Here is a 12,036-nt window from a genome sequence, read left to right on the forward strand (position 1 = left end):
ATTTCAAATGCATAGTCAAGCAGCTAGTGGCTACCATATCAGACAACACAGCTTGCAGAACATGGACACTTCCAATCAAATCACAGTTTCAAAGCCTGCACACGGCTTGTGGAAAATGGACAGACTTCTTATGTGGTCAGTGAGGCCCCTAAGGATCTGAACACCCTTCCCAGTTTCCCCTCGGGATGGCTACATCACAGTAACCTCAATTTCTCCTGAACAGATAGAAACCTCGCTTATTTCAAGGTGCCATTTGTGCCATTGGATTTGCCAGGAATATATCCCCCAACTTCTAGACCCCCGAGTCCTTTCATCCTGCAGATTTTACTTTAAATATCTGAGGACAGCCCTCAGTGATACCTGCCTTAACTCCTGTGTTGTTTGTGACACGCTTTGGGCACCATTTTCTTCTTTCATGTCATTCCTCCATCACAATGGTGAGATGCTTGAGTTTGTTCAGCATCTAAACCATTAACTGCAAGGAGACTCTAATTTTTTCTCATGACTATATTTCTATCATATAACAGTTTCTGACACAAAAATATATATCCAAAGATTATTTGCTGTGATTTTACGGTAGCACAGCATGGTTCTTCACGGATGTCCTTAGGAGTCGATTGGACATGGTGGGGAAACCAGCAATCAGGAAAAGCACATTTCTACATCCATCTTCTACTAGACTATTTCTCAGCCACAAGTCCTTGTCTTCCAGACAATATTTTCTGTTGAGGCAATCCAATAAGCGACACTTCCTCTTCTCACATGATTTCATAATTGAGTTTCTCATCTGTGAAGTGGAAACAAGTCTTCTCTGCCTGATGTCTGGGGCCTTATCAGGAGATCTTTTGGGAGGCATGGCTCTGCCCCCGTCTTTATTGGTGTCCTTCTCTGTATCAAAGGCTGCTTCCTCCCACTGGCAAATTTGGGACTAAGTTGTCTACCACAGAGGTTAATTGCACAGAAAATGTAATTCTCGGGCCATCAACTTTTTTCCTAGTGTTTCTGTCATTAGGCTCCATTAAAGCTTAACTTTAAAGTGTCCTAAAAGCATTGGGAAGAAAAGGGAACTAGCCAAACCAAAAAAAAAAGCTAATGCCTGCTGTGTTTCCAGTGTATGAGTGAAAGATGTTCTCAGCTCTCTGTGGTAGACATTGGCTATCATGCCTCACCACACTACCATTACGGACTCTAACACTCTGGAACTGAAAGCCACAACAAACAAACAAACAAAAACAACCCAAAACAATCAAAGCAATGCAAACAAACAAAAATTCAAACAAAAAAACCAATCCCCTTCTATTTAAAAGAACATGAGAATGGTACTTGAAATATCTGTAGTTAACATCGGTACTAAAGACTGAGATTAGAGTTCTCGCCATAGATGGAAGCAACCACCTCTTTCCATTTCTCTCACTATGTCGTTCTGTCTCTGCATTATCTCTTCCTCACACTTCATTATGTTTGCACTACACTAGGAAGGAGTTGCTCCACTGGAGATGTCTGTGTGGGGTTGAATATGCTTAGCCCATAGGGAGTGGCACTGTTAGGACTTGAGGCTTTATAGGAGAAAGTGTATCACTGTGGGGTGGGCTTTGGAGGTGCCCTGCTATGCTCAGACTCCACCCAGTATGGAAGAGACAATTTTCTCCTTCAGAACAAGACGTAGAACTCTCAGCTCCTTCTCTGCCATCACATTTGCCTAAATGTGGCCATACTTTCGGCCATTGTGATAATGGGCTGAACCTCTGTCCTAATTAAAAGAGTTGCCTTGGTTGTGGTGTCTCTTCAAAGCAATAAAACCCAAACTGAGGCAATATCTAAACTTTTTTTTTTGTCAAAGAAACACCTGGAGATACATAAGCCATTCAGAAAGAAGAGAAATTAGACTAGCCCCAATGTGCTCACCATGAATGACCTTAGTTTCATCTGCCAAGGTGACTCCAGGCACCCCTCATGCTGACACAACGATAGTGTTTCTCATTGGATTTCCTGCTACTGGCTTCTGAAAACCAGTGCTTGATCCTTCAAGCAGGGATGCTAATTGAAGATCTGAACAGGTGTTTCCCTAAAAGTCAGGCTGACACGGCGAGACTGGGCACACTGCCTCTGTTCCTCCTGGAAAGCTTGTTCTTCACACAATCGAAAGCTGCAAGGTGCAGTAGACAGAAGGCTGAAGGTCAAATGATGAATTCTGAGTGTTAAGGCATGCTTTGTTAAGTAAAGCTTCCTTGTACCTCTGTGCCTCTGCTTACATAACACAGCTCCAGGGGCAAAGAGCAGAGAAACAGAGTCTCGGAAGAGTTGGAAAATCTGGGTCAGGATTGAGAGGAAAAATAGTCTTTGCCTGGGAACAAATCACTATTTCTCAAACATCTACAATGTGCCATGAATGGATCGGTAGATAGATAGATAGATAGATAGATAGATAGATAGATAGATAGATGATAGATAGATAGATAGTGATGATAGATAGACATAAATAAGATAGATTATAGATAGATCATACATACATGCATATGTGCACACATAATTTAGTTTCACCAGTATATGCTTTATACATGTGTATGTGCCTATATTTATTGTGATGACAAGTATTGTTAATCTCTCAGAATCTAGAAACAAACTTGGGCAGTTGGGCCTCCAGACAGACCTGTTGGGGATTGTCATGATACAGTTATTCCGTGTGGGAAGACCCTTATTACTTGTGGGTGGAGCCATTTTCCGCACAGGGAATACTGGACTGTATTAAATTCAAGGGGCAATGGATCACAAGCATTCACTAGTCTGCTTCTTAACTGTGGAGTCAGTGTGAGCAGCCACTTTGAACCTTGGATACCTTGAGTTCCTTTTCCACTACAGACTGTAGCTTCAATCAGAACTCAAACAAACAGAACAAACACCCTCTCCCTTAAGTTTCTTTTGTCAGAGAGCCTTATCACAGCAATGGGAAAGTAAATTAAGACATGCCTGTAAAGATGATGTGCTCACAGGCATTGCTCCTTCGCTGAGGTGTTGCTTAACCTTGGATGTCAACTTGCTTGGGTCTGAGATAAACCAAGAAACATGCCTTTGGTCTGGTCCATAGCGGTATTTCCAGATACAAAGAGGTCTGGAAGAAAAGATGTTACTTTGCTTCCTTACCCTTGCAGCCTGCTAATGATTGCATCTATTCTTACTCTGTCGATGTCTTTGCTTCCATCCTTCACTGATATTGGAACCCATCTTCTTTGACCTTTCAACACAAGCTAAAGACACAAGATTCTCCAGGGCTCCTTCTGACTTTCGTCGTCAGACTGGGACTCCTGAGGTCATGTGGACTGAGCAACTATGTCATGCAGATAGCTATAGTTGGATGACACAGCACAAATAGTGTAACCCAATCTAAGAAATCCCTTTTAAAACATAGACTCATTCTATTGCTTCCGTTCCTCTAGGGATCCCTTACCTATACAAATGAGACGAAAATCAAAGCTCCAAACATTGGGTAAATGTATTCATGTGTCTTAAGACAAAGTACTGGTAGTTTATTTGAGGTGATACCATAAACAAGAGTGAGAACATGAAAGGAAGGAAGATGTGGTGTGACATTGTACCTTTATGTGTATCGTTTCCACACAGACCACGTGAGAGTTCTACTGTGGTAAAGGCAGATAGCACCACACATGGTGTTTCATTTCAAAGCAAACTGATCTGTGAGGTTGCAGTCATCCTTCAAAAGTGGAGTCCTCTTTGAAAACTCACAGGCAGGAAAAACAAACTCTGTGTAACAGGAAAAACAAACTATTTTCTCTTATATGCTCAATGAAGAACAGATCTGTGGCCACACATCAATTTTTCAGCATTTGCTGGAAAATCTATGGTCTAGTATCAACTCAGTTCTGACATTTTCTACCTAGAGATAGAGCCAGGTACCAATACATCCCAAAACAAGCCCACTTCAGAGGCCAGTCACAATCCTTGTAGTTAGAGGTTCTGGTGACTTCATCCCACATGTGGGCAGCAGCCATTTGCTGGCATGACTCACTGAAGTCAGACAAACCCTTCAGCCATGTATTGTCAGGGGTAGCACAAAGGACAGTTGAACGGGCTAGGGGAAGGGGGACTTATAGCAAGCGGTGTCTGCAGAAACTGCAAGTGCAGGGATTTTTATTAGGGGTTCGTCAAATGCATATAACCACTTAGTGTAATTGCAGTTCTGTTTCCCTCGCCAAAACATAGATGTCATAATTAGGGTTTCCATTGCTGTGAAGAGACACCATAATCAAGATTACTCTTATAAAGGACATTTAATTGGGGATGCCTTACAGGTTCTGAGGTTCAGTCCATTATCATCCTGATGAGAAGCATGGCAGCATCCAGGCAGGCAGACATGGCGTTGGAGGAGCTGAGAGCTCTACATCTTTTTTCCCAAAGGCTAACAGAAAAGTGGCTTCCAGGCAGCTAGGACAAGGGTCTTAAAGCTCACACCCACAAGGACACACTTATTCCACACATCTCCTCATAGTGTCACTCCCTGAGCCAAGCACATTCAAACCACTACAAGAGGATTGGATACGATTGGAGAGTCTCCATTTCATTAACAGATCGAGTAATGTTTATCTACCCAGCGAAGGCCTCTTTCAGAAGCATCTTCACAGACATACGGAGAAACAACATCTTACCTGGTATCTGGGCATCTCTTAACCTAATTGAAATATAAAATAAAGCATTATATTGGCTGAAAACAACCACTGTTTATTAACTTTACCGTTCTGAGGCTGACCATTCAGGACGGGCTCTGCCAAGGCTTTCCTGTTTGGGTGAAGTCACTTGTGCAGATTATCTTTGGATGGTTCACTTGAGCTCCACATAGCATGTCAGTGTGTGTGTGTGTATGTGTGTGTATGTGGTGTGCTAGAACACAGGAGGCCAGAGGTTAGCCTTAAGGGGCATTCTTTAGGAGCCATTTACTTTGTTTGCATTTGGGTAGTTGGTTTGGTTTGGTTTGGTTTGGTTTGGTATGGTTTGTTATGGTTTGGTTTGGTTTGGTTTGGTTTGGTTTGGTTTGGTTTGGTTTGGTATGGTTTGGTATGATTTGGTTTGGTTTGGTATGGTTTGGTATGGTATGGTATGGTTTGGTTTGGTTTAGTTTGGCTTGGTTTGGTTTGGTTTGGTTTGGTTTGGTATGGTTTGTTATGGTTTAGTTTAGTTTGGTTTGGTTTTGGTATAGTTTGTTATGGTTTGGTTTGGTTTGGTTTGGTTTGGTTTGGTATGGTTTGGTATGGTATGGTTTGGTTTGGTATGGTTTGTTATGGTTTGGTTTGGTTTGGTTTGGTTTTAAATGATACCCAACTCAGCTAGTCTGGATGCCTCCCTAGCTCTGGAATGGCCAACATACCACCAAACCTGGCCTTTTCATGCAGGGCAAACATTTTACTGAAAAGCCATCTTCCCAGCCTATACAAACTCTTAATTTTAGCATTCAGACATAATTATCTTCTTGTATAATTTTTAGAATTATAAATGAGATTCAGAGTGGGTGGGTAACTCACCCAAGCACACATGGCTTGTGAAAAGTGTGCTTTGTTCCTTGTGGCTGGCTTATTCAACCAGACAATATAGTAAAGAAATAAAAATCAGTGATACTTTTCATCAAGGAGCTCAGACTGAGTCATTGGTGCAGAGGATAATGAAGATGTCTGTCATCTACTGTCCAGGGTGACTCATGAGGAGCTGCCTAGCCTACACTGAAAGCTGTGGTATGGAATATTCTCTCAGTGAATTCATTCTTTATGGAGAGCCTAATGACTCACAGTGCAAAGCTGTCATTATAGCATCCTTTAAAGATAACTTTAAGACAAATGGTGCAGGTATTAAAACACTGATGTGAGACAATTTGGTTGTTGGTTTCTTTTTTTGTTGTGGTTGCTTGTTTGTTTTGAACCAGGGAAAGGGCACCAGAGACAGAAAGTTTCAGTTAATGTACTGAGAAGAATATGGTCATTCATCATATGCAACTCTGTACTGTTCCTTTGTTTACGTATTGATGAGTTTTCCCTAATTCACTTGGTGAAAAAAAAATGGCAACATGGGCTATTTATTAAATCATGGGAGCAAATAAGCATGGATTAGAATCTGACTGGTTTAAAAACCCAGTATTACCACTAAGAGGCAGAATATCACCTCTCCCATCCCACCCGACCCTCAGCCCCCTCTGCCGTGGTACTTGTGGGCTTTGCTAACTTATGCTTTTATTCTTCACAGTTCTGACTAGGGTAGGGGGACAAAATACCCATTATGCAGAGTACGAAATTCCTAACAAGAGACAAGAAATCTCTGTGCTAGATTTCTTGCAGCCCCCATCTGCTGTCAGCTAAGCTCAGGGTTAAAAAGGTGTGTGAGTAAATTATGACCCAGAGTTTGCCTTTAAAAAAACAAAACAAAACAGAACAAATAAATTAATAAACAAACCATAAAAGGTAATTCTCATGAGGATTATCATGGTATAACATACATGTTATAAAGAAATAACAGTAGCCATTATGTAACTTTTATCCATACATTTCTACCTCTGTCCTCCAGTGTTGTTTGGCTCCCAAGAATTGGTCTCTGAAGTTTAGTTCATACTTACTAGACTGCTTTTTTTGCATTTACAGTCAGATATACAAAGCTGTTTGTTGTACAAAAGTGGGATCTTCTCTATGTTTTTGTATCTATGTTCAGTTTTTACATTCAATTATGTATCTTAGTAATTTTTCCGTGTGGTCACACATATGTAATTGAACACACATGTATTTCAGTGCTATGCAGTATTTTCCAGAATGGAAGTACAATATCTTGGCTTCCCTTGTTGACAGATGTACCTATTATTTCTGGTTATTTTTTTAAAGTCACAGCATTGTGTGTGTGTGTGTGTGTGTATGTGTGTGTGTTTGTGTGTTTGTCTGTGAATGTTTATGGTGTGTGTGCATGTAAGTGCATATGTGTATATGCATGTGTGTACTTATGTGTCTGTGTAGTGACAATTTTGGAATTTTGGTTTATTTAAAAAACACAAAAATATTGTAAGAATATGCTTTCACTTTAATTCTGTATGTGGGGTGTCAGGCTTCTTTGAACTGTTCTCAGCAACTGAGTATGATTTTCCCTGTGCTCTAGGAGAGGTGTTGTTTGGCCAGCTGCAGATAGTTTGAGCAACTTTGTGATGTCTGGAATTCTGGGAACTTCTCAGAGGGTATATAAATACCTGGACCCTGATGGGGGGGTTGGTTGTTGTTGGTGTTTTCAGTTTGTTAGCAAAGAATTGGGCAAAGAAAAAGCAAAAGAAATGAATTTAGATTCAGGGAGTTCTCCATCTCTCTCCTCCATTCTTCTTTCTCTCCTATCTAGTGTTAGGGAGTGAAACTGAGGGGATAAATGGTGGGAAAAAGAAGAACCTAAAAAGTAGCAAAAACCAGTTATAAGTGGTGCCTAATGTGGGGCAAAGCAGAATGGGAAATTTTATTTCAATTGCCATAAAGAAAATATCAGGGGATAAAGAAGTGGATATTTTTTAAGGACACCAGCAAAAATTTATTACGGCTACTACTGCTGGGATCTTCCCCACTTTGCTCCCAGAAGGGATTTTGGGTTTTTATTATTTTCTTCATAAACTTTATTTTTAAAAAGGATTGAAAGACGTGCAGATAGAGATGGAAGTGCTTAGGAGGTGAGGAGCATAGGAAAAGAGAGAACAAAAATGCTCAGTCATAGTGAGCAGGAGTTTCCTGTGGGAAGAAAGAGAGAAGGAACTCTGCCAGAGGGCGGTCAGGTCAGAGGAAAGCTGAAAAGGCAGGAGAAAATGTGATGAAACTGCCCGTTTCAAAAGAAAGGATTAATCTCAAATCCACCTTACTGCCAGAGTTACAGGAGGAGCATATGCCTGCTAACAGGGTGGAGCAAGGACATGGGGAGATACAATAGTGTCCTATAGAAATGATAGATCTAAGAGTCTATGATTTCATATGGGATGCACTTCCCTTATGTGTAACAAATTTGAAATTATCGGGCTGCTCAAAATAGCATTATTCCCCAAGACTAGAAGGAATTAGTTTGTAGTTGCTGTGGTTAACATGGTAGAAGGAAGAATCTGTGAATTTTGAACCACAAAACAGAATGAGGAGAATGAATAAAGTAAAGGATGAGTTTCTGGGTAAAGGATTCAATTTGGTGACACTACCATCGAACAGTGCACTTTAGTGGCTTTAAGAACTTGGGATAAAATTGAAGAGTTGAGGAAAAAGTCTGCCTCAATTACAAAGATTATATAAGGTTCTGGAGAAACCTTTACCATTTCTTTTTAATAGATCAAAGATTAGTCTCAGCTGTGAACAAAGCTGTATCAGACCCTAACACAAGGCAAGTGTTGATAAAGACCTTGGTGCTGCTCTACTATGTTCATAGCAGCCCTATTTATAATTGCCAGATGCTGGAAAGAACCCAGGTATCCCTCAACAGAAGAGTGGATGCAAAAAATGTGATATATCTACACAATGGAGTACTATTCAGCCATTAGAAACAATGAATTCATGAAATTCTTAGGCAAATGGATGGAGCTAGAGAACATCATACTAAGTGAGGTAACCCAGACTCAAAAGGTGAATCATGGTATGCACTCACTAATAAGTGGATATTAATCTAGAAAACTGGAATACCCAAAACATAATCCACACATCAAATGAGGTACAAGAAGAAAGGAAGAGTGGCCCCTTGTTCTGGAAAGACTCAGTGAAGCAGTATTCAGCAAAACCAGAACGGGGAAGTAGGAAGGACTGGGTGGGAGGAAAGGGGGAGAGAAGGGGGCTTACGGGACTTTCGGGGAGTGGGGGGGGGGCTAGAAAAGGGGAAATCATTTGAAATGTAAATAAAAAATATATCAAATAAAAAAATTTTAAACAAAAACAAAACAAACAAACAAAAAAAGACCTTGGTGCTTGAAAATTCCAAGTGTAAAAATGTTCTTAGAGCATTAAAGGTAGGAGTGGATAAGGTATATGACCAGTATTGGTTCTAATGCATACCATGCTAATATAATAGGTTATTTTATAGCATATAGCTAGAGGTCTTTGATATCAAAACACCCAGTGCTTCAATGTCAGAAAATACAGTCATTTGTAAAGAGACTGTGCCCAATCCAAAAGTCTCAGATCTCAAAATGCTCCATGTGTTAACTGCAAGAACAATAGTACTTAGACCTGGAAAAATGAATAAGCCATTTCTAGAGTCAATGGTGTTACTAACTCTCACACAGAATGTCTAGGTTTCCCATGATGTGTATGAGATGTGGCGAAGGCCACCATTGTGTTCAGAAGTGCAGATTCATTCAAGAAATATTCAAGATAATCTCGTACCATTGGGAAACAGCCTTGGGGGCTTGGCTTGCAGCCCTGCAGCAAAAATTACAAGCTGTCTCAGCCAAGGATTAACATGCAGATTGAAAAACCTCCACTTGCTACTGCAGGCAGCTCTAGATTTGCCACAGATAAACATCTTACTCTGTGCCCCAAAGCTCAATGCTATAAAATAACTACTGGAGTTTATGATGCTTTGCCCTAGGGGACAGTAGGGATGATCTTGGGGAGACATGGATTGACTTCCCAAGCATTCATTGTATATCCAGGAATTATAGATGAATATTTCAAAGGAGAAATTAAAAGGGCTTATGTAAAAAGAGAGATGCAATTAAACTCAGTTGATAGGGTTGCTATTGCTGTTTTCCTCCATCAAAGGCAAAATTGCTGCAGTAGAGAGAACAGGAGGGTTTAGAAACACAGAAAAATGTGTGTTTTGGCAAACAATTGCTAATGATTAGAGGCCAAACTTAAAACTGCAAGTAAATGGCACTGAAACAGAAGGTTTGGTGGACACAGGAGCTGATGTAGCTATCATTTCACAAACATCCTGGAATTCAGAATGGCCACTTAAAAAACTTTGCAGCAGTTTCTAGGAATTGGAAAATTATCTCAGATTAAACAAAGTTTATGATGGGTTAAATATGTGGAACTGGAAGTTATAATAGGAAAGTTAACACCTTATGTGACTTACATACCCACAAATTTATAGGGAAGGGATCTTCTACAACAGTGGGGAACTCAGATTAATATCCCCTTAATACCAGAAACAAATCCCTAAAATAAAGTGTGACGTGGAAGATGCTCCTGGAGAAGGTATTGATATATATCATAAAAAACCTCAGACTGTGCCAGTCATCCAAACACAGGATAAGTAGCTATAGAAAGATCTAATTGCACCTATAAGAAAATGCTTATAAAACAAAGAGGGACAAAAACAACAAGACACACACACACAAAATAGAGATAAGATCAATAGCACTCTGATAACTTTAAATTTTCTGAATGTTAACGAGAAAGGAACAGGAGCTGGGAGACACTGGGCTATACAAGAAATAATCTGTAGCATTAAATAAGCTATATTATGTGTTAACATTAGAATGGAAGCCAGTGAAAGTGTTGCATTGGAGACTCGTACTTATTTATATTCCCATAGGAAGTAAAAACCTGTGGATACCATCAAAACAGATAAATACTATGATTCAGCATTGAAGTCAGGCCCTGGGGAGAGGCTAGTGTGGTCTCTGGATCAAACTCTAAGAATCATCTCTTCACTAGACAAGTCTCAATTCCACTAACAACTGTCTCCAACCTGACAAACCCTTTGTACCATAGACAAGGAGACAGCTTCTTGTGCTTACTCCTAGCTGCCTGGTTCTGTCCTCTCTAACGTGGAATTACAATGAGTCAGGGGGGATATATTCATGGCCATAGCTTCTTAATCATTAGTTGGAGTTTCATAGACTTTGACATGCTTTTTGTCTTGAAACAGAGAAGATTGTGCCTAAGTTTATACCAGTAATAACTTCTTCAGCCTTGCATTCAACTAGAAGTGTCATATTTAATCAAAACTTCTAATTGTAAAATACCTTCTTTTGTAAGTCGCATTCTAATTTCAGAGATTTTAGGGCCCAAGAAGCTCTTAGAATTCATCTAACACTGAAGTGTGCCTGCGAGAAATTTTACATGCAAGGGAGGGGTACTGAATCAGGTCTGACTACAAAAGATGATCATAATCCATTTCTAGAGGAGACAGTCTTATTGCCAGATATCATTTGGTTTGCTGAGCGCCTAGATGAGCATCATTGTTCAAACTAAGGGGTGGAGGAGTAGGCAGAACCATCGTGTATTATTAATGGACAATAGAGATGTGTAGAAATTCTGGGAGGGATACCCAGGGGGGGATAGAAGTGTAAATTCTGGGCTTTACACAAAAGAAGAGTCAGAAACACACACACACACACACACACACACACACACACGAATATACTCATACACATAAACGTGCACATATACATAGAGGAGTTTGCATACTTTTGTATGCACACACTCACAGCTATTCACACACATTTATGCACATACACACTCATACACTTACTCGCACACATGCAAACACACAAATAGTCTAGTTACTCACTCAGACACAGGCCCTATGGGATATTCCTTAGTAGCAGATGTCCAACAAAGCTTCCTCCCAGGGCTGGAGAGATGGCTCAGTGGTTAAGAGCACTGACTGCTCTTCCAGAGGTCCTGAGCCAATTCCCAGCAGCAACATGGTAGCTCACAACCATCTGTAATGAGATCAGATGCCCTCTTCTGCTGTGTCTGTAAACAGCTACAGAGTACTCATATACATAAAATAAATAAAATAATTCTTTAAAAATAATTTCCTCCTTTCTTCATACCAGATTCTTGGTAAAATGACATCGCTGTTTCTTTATGTGAAAGGATTCCTGGGGACTCTCCTCAAGCTGGAGAACCAAAGGATGGGAAAATAGCAGGGACCAGGAAGGAAACGGCATCAGCAGGGCCAAACAGTTAAAATTCAGCCACAATGTACAACGCATTGAGTGCCTCTGTTCCTTTTCTTGGACTCTGTTATGTTTGATCATGAAATGGCCCCCAATAAGCTCATGGGTTAGCTTCGGCACTGTTTTGAAAGGTGCCA

Source organism: Apodemus sylvaticus, chromosome 21, assembly GCF_947179515.1.
Source record: "Apodemus sylvaticus chromosome 21, mApoSyl1.1, whole genome shotgun sequence".
Classification (NCBI taxonomy): domain Eukaryota; kingdom Metazoa; phylum Chordata; class Mammalia; order Rodentia; family Muridae; genus Apodemus; species Apodemus sylvaticus.